Below are 20,964 nucleotides of genomic sequence, written 5' to 3'. Positions count from 1 at the left end.
TGAAGTAACTTGTAGAGCCTAACGAACCAAAAGGTGCTCCTTATGGTCCAGCACCTTTTAGCAGGAGTTTGACCAACTCCTGCTAAAAATCCTTCGTAACTAGTGATGTTACCCCCTAACGAAGTGTTAAAAGGAGTTGATAGCCCCTGATAAGGATTCCATGCGTTAGCAAAGGGTGGAAAATTATGAAACGAATTAACTGAAGAATACGACACATTCCCTTGTTGGTAGGAATAAAATTGATTCTGAGATCCTATCCCACTAATCGTAGGGTTTGTCCAATTCTGGAATGGGTTATTACCTTGACCTGTGAAGGAAAAAGGCATTGACCCTACTGTTGGATTGGAGTGTGGTATATGACCACTTCCAAATGGGAAACCTTGAAAATAAGTTGATCCACTCATCATGGATGTGGAGGCGGTCGATGGCATGTTCAAAGGAACTAAAGGAATCCCGTGAGACAGGATTCCATAAGGGATAAATCTAAAACCGGATGCAGTAGCTTGAGAACTTCCACTCATTGACAGAATGGAAGTAGACCCAAATATAGTTGTGCTGGGAGTAATAGAAGGGAAGGAATAGTTCCTCCTCCTTGTATAGATATGGGAGTCTACACACTCTCAACACTCGTCGTAGATGCCATGCTCCCAGCAGTGGTCATCAAAGGAATAGATGGGTGTAAACTTGGGCTCGAAGACCTATAAGTCGGGGTTCCAACGTACAATAGAACATCTGGATGATCAGGAGGAAGAGGAGAATTTGGAGCTGCAACTAACTTTGAAAGCTCTTCAACTTCGATATTATCTTCTGACTGAAAAAGTACTCGAGAAAGAACTGGTGTGTTCCTCTCTAACTCTCTATTGGTGCCAGGTCTATCTTGTGAATTAACGACCCAAAGTGGAGGATCAATCTCTGATACGCCTGCTGCCACTAGTTGAAAACCACTGGCATAATTTATCCTACGCCTTCTAGCAAAAGGCTCAGGACTCGTAGGTGATAGCCCATAAAGTCTCCTAGACTGTTGAGATGGTCAATCATCCACTTTGAATTATTTAAAAGATCTACTTAAATACTCAAAAAATAATAAAGCTAGGCTGACTAAGAGCAAAGAACACTCACTACAAAGTCCCTAAAGATATCAGCAATCAAACAACTCTTGAGTATTTCCGCTCCGGGTGATTAGGACCGGACACCAAAATACAAGAAAGTTAATAACAAGGGCCTTCTGAAAATAGACTAGGGTAATTACGCCCTAGGCCTACTAGCAAAGGTATCAGAGGCAGTTATGCTGACCTCTAGACAACAACCTTTGCTAGTGAAAGCACCCAAGCTTCACAAGGGTACCCTCTAGAAGCACTGTTGAATGTGATACAACGTTAGCCTCAGGTGCCACAGGATTCCCCTCTGCAGCCACCTGTGTGATCCATAGGATAGGCAACTATGGTCACCAACTCGTATCAGAAGCTGGGCGGAACAGTAATGAGGCGGGATCTAACAAGTAAGAGAGGGGGTATCTCTCGTCCTTATCTTCACTCTCCCTCATGCTTTACTCCCAGTTATGGAGCTTTCCCGATCTCCCTAACGCTATTGGATTTCGCTCATTAATCAAACTTCTATGTTTTGTAATTTTGAGCAGCCTTGGAGAGTTAACTCTCCTCTCGCCTAATCCAAGGCCCTAATAAACCTAAAATTGTTGGTGTATTTTGATGACAACATAAAAGTTCTAGTTTATTTTAATTAATCACTTGATTTTAATGGCTGTTCTTTAAGTCAAGGGTAAAGATGGGAGTGAAACCAATGATGTTTGTATGATGCAACAGAAATAAATGAAAAACTAACTACATGAATGCAGACATTTTTTCTTCGATGAAAAGAGATCTCTATACGGGTTCTAAGAAACTTCTACAAAGAAAATTACTTTTTCTCTTCTTTTCTTGAAACACACTTCACACACCCAAAAATAAAAGACTATGAGAATAATTTCGGCAAAATCACATAAAAAATCATTTGTCGACGCGTTTCGAATCAACCAGTGTGGTTCATCATCAGGACAAGTTGAAGAACCAATCTTATTGCTCAGATTGGTTCTTCAACTTGTCTTGATGATGAAACACACTAGTTGGTTCGAAACACGTCGACAAATGATTTTTTATGTGATTTTACCGAAATTATTCTCACAAACATATTATGGATCACAAAATTCTAAATTCTATAATGATTTCCCTGCAAGATGCTTATATTATCAAACTACGTAAGAGTGTCCGTACCCGGATTTCCTTCGTTCAAGTAGGTCTCGCAGGGTTTAGACCCTCTGCAACTCCTGATGTTCTTCAAACCTGAAAATAATTCAATCCGAACATACATAGCAGTATAGAAGTAAAGCATATTCACGAAATTGACTTTATATCATATAAACAAATGATTGATCATACATCAAAATGAAATTCATATATGAATTAAAACATAATTTGATTCATAAACATAGTTAATTTCGGAAACAAGACAACATTTCTTTTATTGCAGTAAGCTATAAATAACATGGAGAGAATTCACCTGAGTCTTTCTCTGGCTCCAAGCGGAACCATCCTCCGGATTTTTCCTATCCCAGCCTTCAACAATATTCTTCCAACACCAACACCATGATATCTCAAGCAAAAGGAAGGATATCTATAATCAAGGAAACAAGGGTTTCATGAAGCTTGGGGAAGTGCATGAGGCACATGTATTCATCAGACTCAGTCAGGGATAATCTCAATATAATAACTCTATCTCTTCTCCTCCTTAAGGCGTTCTCATAGAGGTCTATTTATACCTCTCCCAATTAGTGTTTTAGTTGGGAAACAGTTGGGCCACGAGCAATAGGAGGTAATCAACAGGTAAAAGCCATGAACTTCGCCCAAAATTAAGGAAATTTATTTTTTTAAGTGTTTCAATACATACACGCGGGTTGGGTATTGACTGACCCACGTGTACACGCTTTTATCTTAGAGAAAAGTAGCGTACAGGGAATAAAACATTGTTTTTTTATATATTTGGACCAAGTCTGGAAGGAGGGGTTGCCCTAGGACATAAACAAAGCATCATATATACCAAAAGTGGTAAATGGTGCTAGAACAACAATTGAGTCATTCACGCAGTTAAGATATTTTATAGTTTTCACCTTCCATTAGCCAATGGATAGGTCAATCAACTCCTGATATTAGTAAATTCTCCAAGATCAATAAATAATGATCACTATCAATTAGTAAAAGTTAACAATGGCACACTTTGAAAATGATGTACAAAATATGCTTCTTAAGTTACACAAGCACTGTAGTGGAATAAGGCATGCATGAACACATGGTCTGCTCCTTTTGGGATTAGATACTTATATGTGAAATGGAAACTGCCATGCTTGATCAAGTGAATTGAAGTAGTCATCATTGCTCCTTGTCATCAATCCAAGCGGCTTTATGTTGTACAACACTAGGGGCTTTGAGAAGCAACCTCATTGGTGCAATCCAATGCAATGCATGCTAAATTAGAAGCCTACTATTTTGAGTAATTCTTCCCAAGAGCTATATCAATGAATTCATCTGACCGACCAAATCATCAAAGACATCAAGCAAGTCGTAACAAACATCACAACAATAATAGCCAAGCCTACAAAATAATGAAGATAATATGATTAGCTTGCAAAACGATGAAGATAATTTGATAAGCCTATAAAACAATGAATTCCATTTTTTTTTCAAGTTTATAAAATATAATATGTACTTAAGGATAAATAATAACTATAAGGAATAATATTATGTAGTTATGCTTATAAGGCTTTTTGAAGTTTTTTTTTAATTTTTAAAGGAGATGATTTTAGGGAAAATCTAGGAAAAGTAACCTATTTAGGGTTGATATGTATTCTTCAAATAGGAAGAATGAATGTTGTAGATGAATTTAATGAATCAAAGATTTATGGAAGAAGCTTGTCTCAAATACTGAGTGTATTTAGTCCCAGGTTTTCCAACATTCATTGCATGGTCCCACAAACAAGGGGTTTTCAGTTTGGCATTTGGCTAGGATGTGACCTTAAATTATCTTATTATTATCATTTTGTGACTAGTGGAATCATATACCATCAAAGAATATATAACAATCTACTGATGAAACTAAGAGTGTTTCTCCTAACAAACTTTAAATTTGTAGAATATGATGGTAAATCAAAATATCACAGTTGCTTCTATTGCAACAACTCCCATCCCAATGATTATCATTGCGAAAACTATGGACTGAAAATATGTGGGACCTCTTTCCATCACAATAACAAGGTACAGTTGATGATGCTAGCTAAGGTAAGTGGAAAGAACTCGCATTAAGTGGAATGATTTGATTTGATTACATTAAGTGGCATGATTACATTAACTAGCATGATAACCATGATGGTTTTCCACAAAATACGTTAGCAATTCCATTCCTCCCCCATTCAAACTATTCTTATTTCCAAAAACAACCATTGTTAGTATGAACTATGAGTAAGGATGGGAGGCTCAAGAATATGCATAAAAGCTTCTGAAACATTGGTAGAGGCATATGAACCCATTAAAGAATTTTTTGAACAGGGAGGTTAGATGGAGTATGCTCGTAGATTGCAAGGGTATGATGAGAGGATATATTTAGAATTTTTCGTGTAGTTAAGGGAATACAAATATGAGGTAGTAGGGATAGTGGTGCATGCGGCAAAAGAAGAAATTACATAAACAATAGGGTTACCCCATATCGAACAATAGTCATATGCTCACTGAAAAATGTAACCTAAAATTATGCGGAAATTCCTTGAGCCAAGCGAATGGATCATGAATAGAACCACAAGATTTGAAAAGAGGTCATTACTAGAACCCTGGAGTGATGTTTTTTTCATTGTATAAAACTATTTCAAGTGTGAAGGGAGGTATGTAGTTGTTTATTTACATCACATCCAATTTTTAGACCACTTGCGTCATTGAAGGTTGATCAACATGCTCTATTTTCTTGCAAAAACCCTATATAATATGGGTCGATTGGTACATAAATATGACCGTCCAATGGAAACCCTGTCCCACCATGGCCTCATTAAACTTTTGGTTGTATTTGCGCTACAAAATAAAGGCATAAATTGCAATGACATAGTTGGAATACCATCACTCAATGCTTAAGGCTCCAATATAAGTTTTCCTTCCTCATCAAGTTCTGGAAATGTAGCTTGCACTAAAATCTTCTCACCTATAGCCTTCTTTAAGCATAAAACATGGAAAACTGGGTGCACTTGACAAGATGTAGGCATCTCAAATTTGTATTCCATAGTACCAATATTTTGCAACACCTTTTAAGGGACATTTAATTGGACGATAATTTATTATCCTTATAGCTTGCTTGAGGGACATTTGTTTGTATGGTTGAAGTTGTAAAAATACCCAATCGTCCACCTCAAACATTCTTTCACTATGATGCTGATATGGCTATTGTTTCATTTGATTCTTTTCTAGATTCGGGCTATCCTTTAAGAGTTGGAGAACTTGTCGTTGATGCTTGATGTGATCTTCCACTGCTTGAATCTTAGAATTGTCTCTTAAATATGATGTGATGGATGGTGGATGATATCCATAAAGCGCCATAAATGGAGTAATTTTTTCTACAGTATGGAAGGGAGTGTTATACCACCATTATGCCAAGGGTAACCACTTGATCCATTGTGTTTTTTTATCAGATACAAAACAAAGAAGATATTCTTTCAAACATTTGTTCACTATCTAAATTTTCCATCAGATTGAGGATGATAAGATGAGCTATGAGCTAATTGAGTACCGAGAAACACAAATAATTATTTCTAAAAATTTCCAATGAGAATGGGATCTCTATCATTTACAATAAATATTTATCTTTCCTTGTAGCTTTGAACTATTTCCATAAATGCAATAGCGACTATATTGGCTTTGAAAGTGTAACAACCCTGGGTTAAAAAATTCATGTAATAAAGTTAATAAAGGAAAAATAATAACCAAGGTCATGGGACCCTTTTTCCAAGCTTAATGTTGGGAAAACCATCATAATGTGGGTGTTCATTTGGTTTATTATGGCTAATGGAAATTGGCAAAGGCGTTGATAAAGGATTTGAAATGGAAAAAAGATATTACTGACATTTTATTTATGAAAATAATGGAAAATAGGAGAAAAGGAAGGTGAAAGGTGAAAGGTTGCATGTGAGGAGGAAAATGAAGGAAAAATAATGGAATTCGAAGAAAATAGAGGCCTCATTGCTAAAAAGGCTTACGAGGATCAATTCACAACCTTTTGTTAGTTTAACCTTTTTTCAGTTCAGTTTTGGAGCTCTCTCTCTCTCTATTTATCCCAACTCTCTCATACACTTAGAGTATTATTGGATCACTCTAGCATTGGAGGAAGGAAGGAAAAGGAAGGACAATAAAGCAAAGGGAAATAAATATCAAGCAAGGAAGAGCAGGATCAAGCGGCGACAACGAGATGACTTGCAGGTATCGAGTTGCATGTATGATTTCCTTGCTAGTTTTGGCATCCATTACACATGCACGTGTGTATTTGGTTCTCTTGCTATCATTGGCATGGGTTTTTCTAATTATAATAATGGTTTTCATCCTTTCGTTGCCATTTCGGATAGCCATGGTGTGATGGGTTTCTCTTACTTGGTTGAGATGGATTGTTAGATGGTTTCGAAATTGAGTGGGGTGGTCTCAACAAAAATCACAAGGCATAAGAATCCCTTGACTGGTAATGGTGGGGGCACATGGTAAATCCTTGTTGTGAATACCCTCGTTGGGCCTAGGAATCGCTTGATCCGTAATGGCAGGATACATGGTAAATCCTAGAGGTGGATACCATCGTTGGGCCTAAGAATCCCTTGACCGGTAATGGCGGGATACACGATAAATCCTAGAGGGTGGAGATGGATAAATTCCTCATAGTTTAGGTGGAGAGATCTGGAGGCATCCATGCTTGTTTAGGGCCTAGTGATCCCTTGACTGGTATATGGCAGGATTGCGGTAAATCCTATAATGTATGTTTATTGTTTGGGCCTAGGAATCCCTTGGTGGGATACACGGTGAAACCCGAGGAAGCCTTGATTGGTTTTGTTGTGAGTCCCACATTCATGCTTGGAATATGGCAAGGGGGTGATTGTCTAAAAGAAAGATTTGATTATGCATATGTTAATACGAGCTCTTTCCTTTTGTGTTTTATGTGTAAATATACTTGTTAATATGCGGTTTTAATGGCTGATCTATCATTGTTATTCTATTAGTTTTAAGCATGGTGTATGACATACTTTGGTTATGGTGCTCATCATGTTTTGATTAGTAAATGAATTAATAATGAATGCATGACCTAATAGATGATAATGCAAGTATTGTGAGAGGGAATAGAGCCTTCTTGAAGAATCTCAGATAAGTATGAGGTCCCTATGTTTAGATCTATTGTTATGACCCATAAATTACATGTTCATGACGTGTCTGACAGAATGTCTGTCATGGCTAGACCTTGTCAGGTCAAGTCCTTGTTAAATTTTTTCATTATAGGCCTTTTAATATTGTTATTTATCATTTCTGGAGGTTTCATGAAGTTTTGGGCAGAGGCCTGAGTCCTGGCCTTGAAAAAGTGGTTCAGAATCTAGGGTCGCTGACACATAACTGCCTCATAAAGGCTACAGTCACATGGAGGCCTTACTGTGGGAGTGACTGGAGGGTATCAGTTGCATGGAAGACTTGGAATGGGAGAAACTGGGGGTCTAGATGAATCAAGAAGCAAGTTCTCTTAGGGGTTGGACACCTGGAGGGGTTGGTTGGCTCTTGATGGTTCTATAGCTCATGAGGGAGGTCCTTAAAGTGTTGGTCCATCGATTCCACTTTCTTAAGGTGATCTTGGAGGCTGAATCATATCATGGTAAATCTTTATCACATGTTTACCCTAGTGGACCGGTTAGATTGGGTAAAATGTGGGAGGAGGGTGTTATAGAGTGGCATCAGAGCATGGTGCACCTCTTGGACTGGATGGGAAGATTGTTTTTGTCATGCATACATGTCAGTTCCATATGTGTTCTTTATAATTGTGGTCTATTTACTTTTCATGTATGCATGGTAGTGGTCCTTGTTTCATTTGTGTCGCCATGTGGAAGATGATGGTGTTGTTGTTGGATGTGGTCATCATGAGTGCATGTTTGTTATGCATTTGTTATGCATATAAGTGTCTATATGTCGTTATGCATGCATATTCATGGTTATGGTATAGCCATGAATGATAACTAGATAATGGTTGAAATGATGTCTATATATAGATATGGTTATGTTTATACATGTATTGTGCTAATCTAGTTGATCTTGCAGATGAGATATCCTCCTTTGAACTATACTAAGGTATGTTGATTATGTTTATATGTTGGTTTTGCTGACATGGTATACTTGCAGGAAGAAGATCAAAGATGACTAACAAGATGGTAGACTATAGTTCATGAGACTATCCCTGTAGATTAGATGAGCAACATGGTGATGGGCACTCTCCTAACATAACATACACATTGAGAACTTTGAAGGCATAAATAAGAAGTTGCAAAGCAGATAATGACAAAATCATTCAGGCACAGGGGAAACAAGCAGGGGTTACTGCATTTATCCTTTAGAGTTTGTCAGATTTGCAGAGACAGGGACCACTTAGGATCAACCATGGGTAGGAGGACATGACTAATGGGGCATATGGTAGTAGGTCTCATGGTGAGCATACATTAGTTAGGGATGACACACTCAGAGATGGCATATTCTTGGACAAACTAGATAGGAGAGGTGATGGACACAGGTTCTATTCTAGTTCTGGTTCTGACATGTATCATGGTCATCATCGTTATCATCCTTACAGGAGGAGTGACATGGGATTTTTTCTAGATGAGTTAAAGAAAACAAAGCCACCTACTTTTGATGGATATTGGAAGAAACTGAAAGATGCAGAGGCATGGTTACTTGAGATGAAGAAGTTCTTTGAGCTGAATGATTACATAGAGAACATGAAGTCCATAATAGCTATCTTTACCCTCAAAGGGAAAACATAAATCTAATGGGAATGTGTGAAGCGGGTTAGAGACATTAGGACATAAGAGTTAAGTTGGCATGAATTCAAGAGACTTTTTAGGAAGCAATATTTTTCAGAGAGGTACTATGACAGTAAAGCCAAGGATTTATATGAGCTAAAGATGGGATCGACGACGGATGAAGAGTATATGACCAAGTTCCTGGAGTTGTTGAGGTATGTATTGTATCTTAAAGATGAGAAAGCCAAAGTTTAGAGATTTGTTAGTGCATCACCATTAACATTTAGTGATCATATTGAATATGATGAGCCTCAGTCACTTGAAGAAGTCATTGGGAATTTGAAGCACTATTATGAGCAATCAAATTGTAAGACAAAATCTCGGCAAGGTTGGAAGGGAAATGACAAGACTAAAGGTAAATGGCAGGCGAAGCAAACAAGACCCTAAGATGCAGGGGAAAAGAAGAATGTGGTTCCTTATAAGAAGTTTAATGTAGTTGGACAAGGAAATGGGTCACAACTTGGAGGGAAACAAAATAAAGGTGATGGTAAGGGAAAATTATAGTGTTGGGTATGTGGCAAGGAGCATCTCAAGAGAGATTTCCCGCAGTATCGGGGTGGTAGGCCTCAGATTTATAGTGCATAGGAAGTGTAGATAGTTGGGGATGTTGGACAGGGCATTCCACAGATCTATGCAACATTGGATAATAGGCCGACAGATCACCATGCATCTATTATCAAGATGGACGGTAAGATTTGTGATTAATTTGTTTCTATTTTGATTGAAACTAAATCTAATTATAGTTATATTAATCTTGACCTGGTGGATAAGTGTGGTTTGAATAAATAAGTGCATGAAGAACCTTGGTTAGTGGAGTTGGATACATGTAAACAAAAAGAGTTCATTGGGTAAGACCTTGTGCATTTGAGTTGAATGGTATGCCTACATCAGTGCATTTGAATGTGCTTCCGTTGGGATCGTATAATATGATTTGGGTATGGACTGGTTGTATCTTCATAGGACCAAGGTGGATTGTTATGAAAAGGCTATTGAATGCTTGGATGACAATGGAGAACAAAGAATCTTATAGGGTAAGAAGAAATCTACATCAGTCAGAATGGTTACAACTATGCAGGCAAAGCGCAGTCACAGAAAAGGGTGTGTGTTATTTGCAGTGCATATTTCTAGTGACAGAGGTAAGGATGTTGAGGATGCAGTGGTATTGAGAAGGTACCTGGTTTTAAAATAGTTTCAAGATGTGTTTCCTCCAAAAATTTTAGAGTTTCCACCTCATGAAAAAGTGGAATTTTTCATTGAGTTGGTACCAGGGGAAACACCAACATCAAGGCACCATACAGGATGAGCACACCAAAGTTAGTAGAGCTAAAGTTGCAGTTGAAGGAAATGCTTGACAAGGGATATATCGGGCCAAGTGTATCACCATGGGGTGCACTAATATTTTTTGTTGAGAAGAAGGATGGTACTCTTAGGCTATGCATTGATTACATGCAGTTGAACAAGGTAACCATCGAGAATAGGTATTCGTTGTCGAGGATCGATGATTTTTTTGATCAGTCAAAGGGAGCATCAATTTTCTCAAAGATTTATTTGAGATCATGATACCATCAGGTACACATCAAAGAAGAGGACATTTACAATGATGCTTTAAGGACCAGGTATGGGAATTAAGAGTTTGTTGTAGTTAATTTTGGTCTAACTAATGCTTCAACTGCTTTTATGTGCTTAATGAATAGTGTGTTGCATCCTTATCTGTACAATTTTGTTATTGTTTTGATTGATGATATATTGATATATTCTAAGAATGAGGAAGAGCATGCTGAACACTTAGTAATAGTGTTGAGATTGCTAAGAGAATATCATTTGTATACCAAGCTTAGAAAATGCAGTTTCTTTTAGACATAGGTACATTAATCGGGGCATGTTGTTTCCAAGGAAGTCATAGCAGTTGATATAGAAAAGATAAGAGCTATCATGGAATGGGAAACTCATAGGAATGTAGATGAGGTAAGGTCATTTATGGGGTTAATAGGTTACTATAGGAGGTTCATTAGGAAATTCTCGCGCATTCATATCCTATTACATCATTGCAAATAAAAGGTAAGAAGTTTTAATGGACAGAGGAGTGTGCATCTAGTTTTGAGCAGTTGAAGCAATTGTTGACAAATGCTTCAGTTATAAATATTGCAGATCCAGATAAAGAGTTCATGGCATGTACAAATTCTTACAAGAGAGGACTTGGTGGAGTCATGATGCAGGAGGGACACGTGGTATGCTATGAATCAAGGAAATTGAATGAGAACGAGCATAATTATTTTAGGCATGATATTGAGTTGGAAATGATGATCCATGCATTGAAGATGTGGAGACACTATCTTCTTGGTAGGAGGCTTGTACTGATGAGTGATCTCAGAGGATTGAGATACTTGTTTGACCAACATAATATGAATTCCATGCAAGTTAGATGGTTGGCCATGATTAGTGAGTTTGATTTCGAGATCAGGTACATCAAGGGAAAGGAAAACAGGGTTGAAAATGTTCTTAGTAGAAGAGTGCAGGTGAATCATATAGCAACTATGAGTTCTTATGGGACATGTCTACAAGATCATATCTTACAGACAGAGAAATAGGATGACAGGTACATGGAGCTTAGGCACAGGTTGCAGTAGGGTACATGTGAACAGGATGTGGACTATCGTCTTACAACAGATGGTTTGATCAAATTTAGGGACGTTATATATGTGCTAGACAACAATGATCTCAAGAATCTTATCTTGAGGGAATTTCATCCTAAACCATATTCATGTTACCTAGGATATCAAAAAACATTGATAGCGGTGAAGAAGTTCTATTATTGACCAAATTTGAAGAAGGAAGTGACAGATTTTGTGGCTAGATTTTTGGATTGTCAATAGGTAAAAGCAGAGTGTAAGCATCTAGGCGGATTACTACAACTGATTTCGATTCCATAGTGGATATGGGAGGCCATTTCCATGGATTTCATTACAGGTTTTCTGAGGACATCTAGACAACTTGATTCCATCATTTTTGTGGTGGAAATTTTGACAATGGAAACACACTTCGCTCCAATGAAGTCTACTTATTCAACTAATGATGTAGTATAGGCCTTCATAAGATATGTAGTGAGGTTTCATGGTGTTCCAAAGAAGATTGTGTCAGATAGAGATGCAAAGTTCACTTTCAGGTTCTAAAAATACTTATTTGTAGGTTTTGGTACAAAGTTGGCCTTCAGTACAACTTATAATCCACAGAAAAATGGACAGAAAAAGAGGGTCAACAGGATACTAGAGGACATGTTGAGGATGTATGTGATGCATCAACAAAGAAAGTGGGAAGAGTATCTTCCACTAGTAGAGTTTGCTTACAACAATGGGTGTTAGGAGTCACTGAGGATGAGTTCGTTTGAGGCACTTTATGAGTGGAGTTGTAATATTCCCATCAGTTGGAATGATCCACTGAATAGGGTGTTGATAGGACTAGAAATGTTGGCATAGATGGAACAAAAAATGCAGGTTATCAAGAAGAATCTAAAGGCAGCACATGATAGGAAAAAAAATGCAAATCAACACAAGTTGATTAATGAGTTTCAGGTTGGGGAACATGTGTACTTGCGCTTCAAGCCCAAGAATAAATCCTTGAGTATAAGGTCATGTGTGAAGTTAGCACCTCGATATTATGGGCCTTTCGAGATCCTTGAGAGGATTGGATTAGTGGTCTACAAACTTTCATTGCCTTCGACAGTGAAAGTCCATGATGTTTTCCATGATTCATTGCTTAAAATATATGTAAAGGATGTTGATCATGTTATTGATTGGTATGTATTATAGGTGGATCTAGAAGGAGAATTCCAGCTGACCTCAATGTATTTGTAGAGAAATATGCTCATGCTATGGAATTGAGCAATTAAGCAGTTTAAAGTGTAGTGGAAGCACACTGGGCCTGATGAAGCTACATGGGAGATGGTTGATCCGATGCAAGCTATGTATCCTTCATTGTTTACTGGGTGAGGAAAATTAGTTTTGTTATATGTATATATGTATATGGATGTAAATATTGCCATGAGTTGTGTTATAAAGCTCCAATAAGAGATATGGGTGTCATGTTGGTTTGCTTTTTAGTAGGTTGATCATTATAGATATTGCATCAAGCTAAGTTATAAACCTCCATGGGAAGTATGTTTTTCTTTTCAACAGTCTTGTTGGTTCTAGGTGTCATTGAACACTTAGGACAATGTTCCTTTAGGGGGGAGGGTTTGTAACAATCCCAGGTTAAAAATTCATGTAATAAGTTAATAAAGGAAAAATAATAACCAAGGTAATGGGACACTTATTCCAAGTTGAATGTTGGGAAAAACATCCTAATGTGGGTGTTCATTTGGTTTATTATGGCTAAAGGAAAATGGGAAAGGAATTGGCAAAGGCTTCGAAAAGCAAAGAGGCATTATTGGCATTTATCTATGAAAATAATGGAAAATAGGAGAAAAGGAAGGTGAAAGGTCACAGGTTGCATGTGAGAGGAAAATGAAGGAAAAATAATGGAAATTAAAGAAAATAGAGGCCTCATTGATAAAAAGGCTTTTGAGGATCAATTCACAACCTTTAGTTAGTTTAACATTTTTCCAATTTAGTTTTGGAGCTCTCTCTCTCTATTCTCCCTACTCTCTCATACTATAATTACACTTAGAGTATTATTGGAAAGCTCTAGCATTGTCGGAAGGAAGGCAAAGGAGGGACAAGAAAGGAAAGGGAAGCAAAGATCAAGCAAGGAAGAGTGGGCTCAAGAGGCTACATCGGGATTACTTGTAGGTATTGATTTTCATGTATGATTTCCTTGCTAGTTTTTGCATGCATATGTGCATTTGGTTCTCTTGCTGTCATTAGCATGGGTTTTTCTAGGTATGACAATGGTTTTTAGCCTTTCCTTGCCATTTCTAGATAACCATTGTGTGATGGGGTTCTATTACTTGGTTGAGCTATATTTCTAGATTGTTTCAAAACTGAGTTGGGTGGTCACAAGAAAAATCACAAGGCCTATGAATCCCTTGAAAGGCAGTGGCAGGATACACGGTAAAGCTTAGTTGTGAATACCCTCATTGGGCCCAGGAATCCATTATTCAGTAATAGTGGGAATGATAAATCCTAGAGGTGGATACCCTCATTAGGCTTAGGAATCCCTTGACCGGTAATAGTTGGATACACAGTAAAGCCTAGAGGGTGGAGACAAACAAATTCCTCATGGTTTAGGTGGAGAGATCCAAAGGCATCCATGCTTGTTTAGGTTCTAGTGATCCCTTGAACGATATATGGAGGGATTGCAGTAAATCATGTATTGTATGTTTATTGTTTGGGCCTAGGAATCCCTTGGTGGGATACATGTAAATCCCGAGGAAGCCTTGATTGGTTTTGTTGTGAGTCCCACATTCATGCTTAGAATATGGCACAGGGGTGATTCGCTGAAAGAAAGATTTCGTTGGGCCCAATGTATGGTCGGGCGGTACGTGGAAGTCCCTGGTTTGGTTGGATTTTGTGGTTTTAATATGTGGTTTTAATGGATGATCTATCATTGTTATTCTACTAGTTATGAGCATGTTTTATGATAGACTTTGGTTATGGATCTCATCATCTTTTGATTAGTAAATGAATGAATAATGAATGCATGACCTAATAGATGATAATGCAACTATTGTGAGGGGGCATTAGGCCTTCTTGACGAATCTCAGATAAGTATGAGGTCCCGATGTTTAGATATGTTGTTATGAATTGTAGATTACATGTTCATGATGTGTTTGACGAAATGTTTGTGATGGCTAGGCCTTGTTAGTTCAGGTACTTGTTCAATTTTTACATTAGAGGCCTTGTCATATTGTTATTTATCATTTCTGGTTAGAGGTATGAGTCCTAGCCCTGAAAAAGTGGCTCATAATTTGGGGTCGCTGGCAAAAAACTTCCTGAAAAAGGCTACAGTCGCATGGAGCCTTTGCTTTGGGAGTGAATGGAGAGCCTCAATTGCATGGAAGGCTTTTCATGGGAGAGACTTGGGTTCTATTTAAGTCAAGAAACAATTTCTCTCAGGGGTTGGACACTTGGAGGGGTTGGTTGACTCTTGAAGGTTCTATAGCTCCTAAGGGAGGTACTTAAAGTGTTGGTCTGTCGGTTCCACCTCCTTAAAGTGATCTAGGAGGTCGAATCATATCATAGTAATTATTCGTTACATTTTTACCCAAGTGGATTGATTATATTTGGTAAATGTGGGAGGAGGGTGTTATAGAAAGGATGAGATATCGCACAAAAGTGAGAATACTTGGTAATTCTACTGACTACCACCATGATGACACTCTTTCCTTCAAACTAGGGTAAACCTGTGACAAAATCCATTGGGACCTCTTCCCAATGCTGACTTGGAATGGCTAATGGTTGTGAAGGACCTGGGGTCTAAATTGTCTCAACTTTATTTTGTTGTCAAACCAAACATACCACAACAAACTTTTGAATATCAGATTTAAGTCCATATCGGAAAAATTCCTTCTTTACCCCATGGTATGTTTTTAAAAATCCTACATGCTCTCCTATAGGAGAGGCATGCAATTCCAAAAGAATCTTTTGTTTACGTTGGGAGCTCTTACATGTATATAAGTGATCTTTGTACCATAGTGAATCATTTTTCCAAATAAATGAATCAGATGAACTAGGATCTTGCTACAACTTTTGCATCAGTGTCCATACCTCTTAATAATTATTCCATTCATCCATTGATTCATTTATCTAATAAGGTTAGATAATTGAAATGGCATAGTGAAATGCTTCCACTTCCTCATCCCTTCTTGAGAGTGCATCCGCAACAATGTTTTTCTTCCCTTTTTTGTAGATGATTTCAAAGTCATAACCCAACGTCTGTGTGACCAATTTTTTATGCTCTTTTGAAGATAATATTTGTTCAAAGAAGTGTTTAAGACTATCATAAGTTCTCCATTTCTTCAGTGCATGTAGCATTTCCAACATTTCCTTCTCATAAATAGGTTTATGTAAATACTTTCCCTTAATTGGACGACTTTCAAAAGCAATGGTTCTTCCTTCTTGCATTAAAACAACACCAATGCCATTTCTCGAGACATCACATTCCACAATAAAGGTTTTTGTGAAGTCTGGTGTAGAAAATATTGGAGCTCGACACATTGCTTATTTAAGATGTTCAATGTCACTAGTTGCTTCTAAAGTCTTAAAAAACACATATTTCTTCAGTAACGTTGTTAGAGGTGCAATTATCTTCCCATAATTCTTAACAAATTTACTATAATACCCTGTCAACTTGAGAAATCCTCTAAGACACCTTACGTTTGTGGGGGATTTTACATTCCTTGATGGCTTTAATTTTATTAGGGTCTACCTTAACACCCTCATGGGATACAATACGACCCAAATATTCCACTTTCTGTACTCCAGATAAACATTTGGAGGATTTTCCATACAATTGTTTGTCCCCCAATAGTTTGAACACCCTGTCAAAATGTTGAACATGATATTTCCAAGACTTGCTATAGATTAATATATCATCAAGAAAAGATAACACAATTTTTCTAAGGAAGGGTTTGAAAGTGGAATTCATCAAACCTTGAAATGTGGAAGGCGCATTAATAAGGCCAAAAGGCATGAATAAAAATTCATAATGACCTTCATAAGTTCTAAACATTGTTTTCATAGTGTCTTCTGTCTTCATTCTAATTTGATGATATCCTAAACGGAGATCTAGCTTCGTGAATTAAATTTCTCCATGTATTTCATCCAAAAATTCATCAATGATAGGAATGGAAACTTATCTTTAATAATGAGCTTGTTGACCTCTCTATAATTTTAACACATATGCCATGATACATCCTTCTCATGCACTAATACTATTGGAGAATAGAAAGAACTTTGGCTAGGTTGAATTATACCTGCCTCTAACATTTTTGCAACCATATGTTCCATTTCACTCTTATGCGCATGATGATATCTGTTATATCTAATGTTTGGAAGAACACTTTTTGAAATCAAGTGAATATCATGATCATGTTCCCGAATAGGTTGGTGACCTCTGGGATTCTCAAATACCTTGGAATGATTGTCAAGGACTCTTTGGAGATCTAGATAAATGGATGACTTAGACGTTTGAACAACTAGTGAACATAATTGTGAAATTACCCCCCCTTGTTCCTTCTTCAAAGGCTTTTCCATGCCATTAGAGCTGATTATATTCTTAGGTTTCCATGTGATACCCCTTAATTCAATTTCCTTTTCTTCTGAGAAAATATTCAAGAAAATTTCTTGAAAATTAAAAGCTATCATCCCCACAGATTGTAACCATTGGACTCCTAATACAACATCTCATCACCCATTGGAATGGAAAGCAATAGAGTGTTCAATACATATTACCCCATGATTAGATTGATATTGTGGAACTTCCATAAGAGATTTATAGTTCCTCCCTTTGTAACCTGATGAGCCCCAATTTTGGTACAATTTGGGCTCATTTTGGCCTATTCTACTTGCTCAAACCATTCATTTTTTATTGCTTATGCATGCATTTCTTAGTTTATTCATGTTGTTTGTAGGAAGAAGGGTAGGCACTCTATCTACGTGACTAATGCATTATGATTCCAGGTTTTGGCATTAAAAGGGAGCAAAAGACAACGAAAAAGGAGACAAGGAGACAATGAGGTGGCACTGCTGGTTGTTAGGAGAGGATGTCCACGGTCTTAGGGACATTCCTCGTGATTCCCACCAAGAACTCCGAGCTCCAATCCATCTCCCCTCCGAGCTTAGAAGCAACCAGCTGTTCTACAGGAACATCAGTTATAAACTGCTCTACATGAACAACAATTATGACCGTCCTACAGGATCAGCAGTTAAAATCTAGTTGGACAGCCGAGCTCCTAAAATCAAGGACACTTGTTGGATCATCGTTTTTGTATAAGTATAGAGGCCTTAGCCTTAGATAGGTTGTTGAAACTCTCGTATTGCTATTGTAATTTTGGAGCACAGCTCGGTTTTTGTTCCTTTTTGTAAGCCAATTTGGCATGACATCAGATTATGAATAAAGAAGGCAGATTCTGATCTAGTTCTGAGTTTTCTTAAGGAGACTATAGCTCTCAGGTTAGGGCCCAACCTGAGAGCCATAGATCCCCTCTGCTGTAGTGTTGTTTCCATTCCATTTCAGCACTTTGAGCTTTTCATTTGCACATGTAATTCGAATTACAGGTTGTTAAGTTGGTCTTTTTCATGAGTTAGATAGGAGTTGCTTATGGTGAAATTGTTTCCACTTGCTTAGTGTAGCAGAGGATAGATATAATCGATTGGAGCTCCAACAAAAAGGTTGTTAAGGCTCACTGCCGTCTCATCTGGGATTGGAGTGAAGTCCATGACTAACCACCAAAAATACGCATTTCTTTATTTCATGGTTGCTGCAAACACAGTCACGTTATGTTAGATGCTTCCACATGATTCACACCTGCACCACACTCCTTTACCACAGCTTCATGCACATTCTCCTTCGCGTTTTGGATTGCCGTTCATTGAATTTACAAGCATAGGTAGTTTAGGTTAATGCATTTTCGGTTTGGTGACAGTCATAAGCATTTGTTTCACTTACATTGCTTTCTCTCGTCCATCACTTCGTCCTCCATCTTGATCACGCATGCAAACACATCTTTCATCCTTGCTCCGCTCTGCCATCTCCCAAAGTCTTTCACTCCTCACGTACTTCCATTCTCTAGCCCTTTCGTTGACATAGCCCTTTACCTTCCACCCTGCTCCCTACACTCACTTCCCATCCTATTCTTCCACTTCTACAGCCATCACCAGCCTCATTCCTACCTTACACATCTCCCTCTACCATTTCATCACTCCTCCATCACGCCAAACACTCACGGTAGGTCATCCTGTAGCCATTTGTAGACATCCTGTAGAAACCAGAGTATCCTGTAGGATCCCCTGCAGCCATCCTGTAGGAGGCCACTCTCTCGGTTGCTGAGCATCTGAATGCGAGGAACCTCTGTGGATGGATGCTAAGGATCCCTAGGGACCTCTCCTAGCCTCCCCAACCTGTCCCACGCTTTCCTTCCTTCTCCATCCCATCTGCACAACCAAACCCTAGTTAGCACAAAATCACAATCATTCCACACACTTCAAGGAAAATACAAAAACATGTCTTTCATGATGCAAGCAGCTTAGATCCATGCATTTTCACTTATTAGAGGTAACAACAGCATTGGTAGAGGTTTCATTCATATTCTTTGCATTGTAGAGGTTAGACTAGTTAAATTAGGGTTTCCTAGGTTTACATGCTTTGATTTGCTTTCAGTCCATTTTGTCAAGTAGAGTAGTTTTCCTTTGAGAATAGATTTCGTCCATCAATTAGCAAGCTTCTTCTGAGAGCCTATAGAAGTTGGCTTGAGCCCTAGCGGACTTGTGCCAGCTGCGACAAGAGCTAGTACTTGTGCATATAGCACCGTCGCTTCCAAGTTTGTACGAACTACCGGGTTGATAAAATGAGAGACATGAAGCCCCAGGAGTTGTAGCATTATTGCTACAATACTGGAGCTCACCACAACCATCACTTGACACTCTAGTGTTGGGTATAGAAAGGAATTCAAATCCTTGGCTATCTTACAATGAAGAAAATTATGAGTACTACATGAATCAATAAAAAATATTACCTTTTTCTTCTTGTTATATCCTTCTATCTTGAGAGTTTTATGAGTGGTAATTCCCACAAATGCATTACAAGATATATTCAGATTTATTTCTTCTTTTTTAGCCCCTAGGGTTGGTTCCTGGTGTATATATTCTTCTTTTGACGTTTCTTGTTCTTTTTATTCCTCCTCTTCACAATATATGTAAAACTATTTATTCTCTACACACTTATGACCTTTAGTGTATTTGTTATCAAAATTGTAACAAATATGTTTTGCTCCTTTTTACTCTAGTTGTTGTGGTGTCAACCTTGTAGGTTGTGGGAGGCTAGGAGTGAAAACACTTCCATATTTATAGTTGTGAGTGGAAGACCTCTTGTTTCCATAATTTTTGTTGTCAACTTTTATTTCCACCTTGAATGCATTATCCAATGACTTAGGTTCCTAGAGGTGAACCTCATGTTGGATGTTATCCTTTAAAGTCCCTAAGAATACATTAATCAGATGTTCCTATGGAATATCGGTTACCTTTATATTCAATCTTTGGAAGGCCTCAATGTGCTCACCAACTGAAACCTTTCGTTTGATATTTATCATTTGGCTAAAGAAGGTATTGCTCTTTGTATCCTCATAATGTGTTATCACTTCATTAAAATTGTCCAAGTGACTAGTGCTTTACAAGAAAGAATCCATCGATACCATACAAATTGATTGGGTTATAAATTTAAATATGCAACACATACCTTTTGTGTGTGTTGCAAATTGTGTAGATGAAAGAACTACTCCATCTATAGTATCCATATTACCGGATCCTTACCTCAAACTTCCTCATATCAATCTATGGAATGTGGATAGTCTTCAACAAACTTCCTTTCTTGCAATAACTTTGTAAAACCTTCCTTCAACTCTTCCATCTTGACATTCATCATTGCTTCCATGTCTGCTTTTAAACCATCCTTCGAAACTCTCATGTCCTTTTTTGTTTATGCTTTTAATCCATCTAATTCATTTTTTGTTGCTCTTTGTGAGAATGTAATTTGTTGCACATCGTCCCATAATTTTGATATATCATGTTGCATTTGTTCCTCTTCTTCATGCATCTTAATAGATATTTTTTTTGACTTACTAAGTGTATCCATTTTCTTTTTTGAGGCATATTGGAACTAGGTAATGATATCTATGCTTCACTATGCCCTTTGAATCA

This window comes from Pinus tabuliformis, chromosome 1_1 (assembly GCF_031772625.1).
Source record: "Pinus tabuliformis cultivar Carrire ecotype Pingquan chromosome 1_1, CPIR1, whole genome shotgun sequence".
In the NCBI taxonomy this organism is placed as follows: domain Eukaryota; kingdom Viridiplantae; phylum Streptophyta; class Pinopsida; order Pinales; family Pinaceae; genus Pinus; species Pinus tabuliformis.
This window is presented reverse-complemented; position numbering follows the sequence as displayed.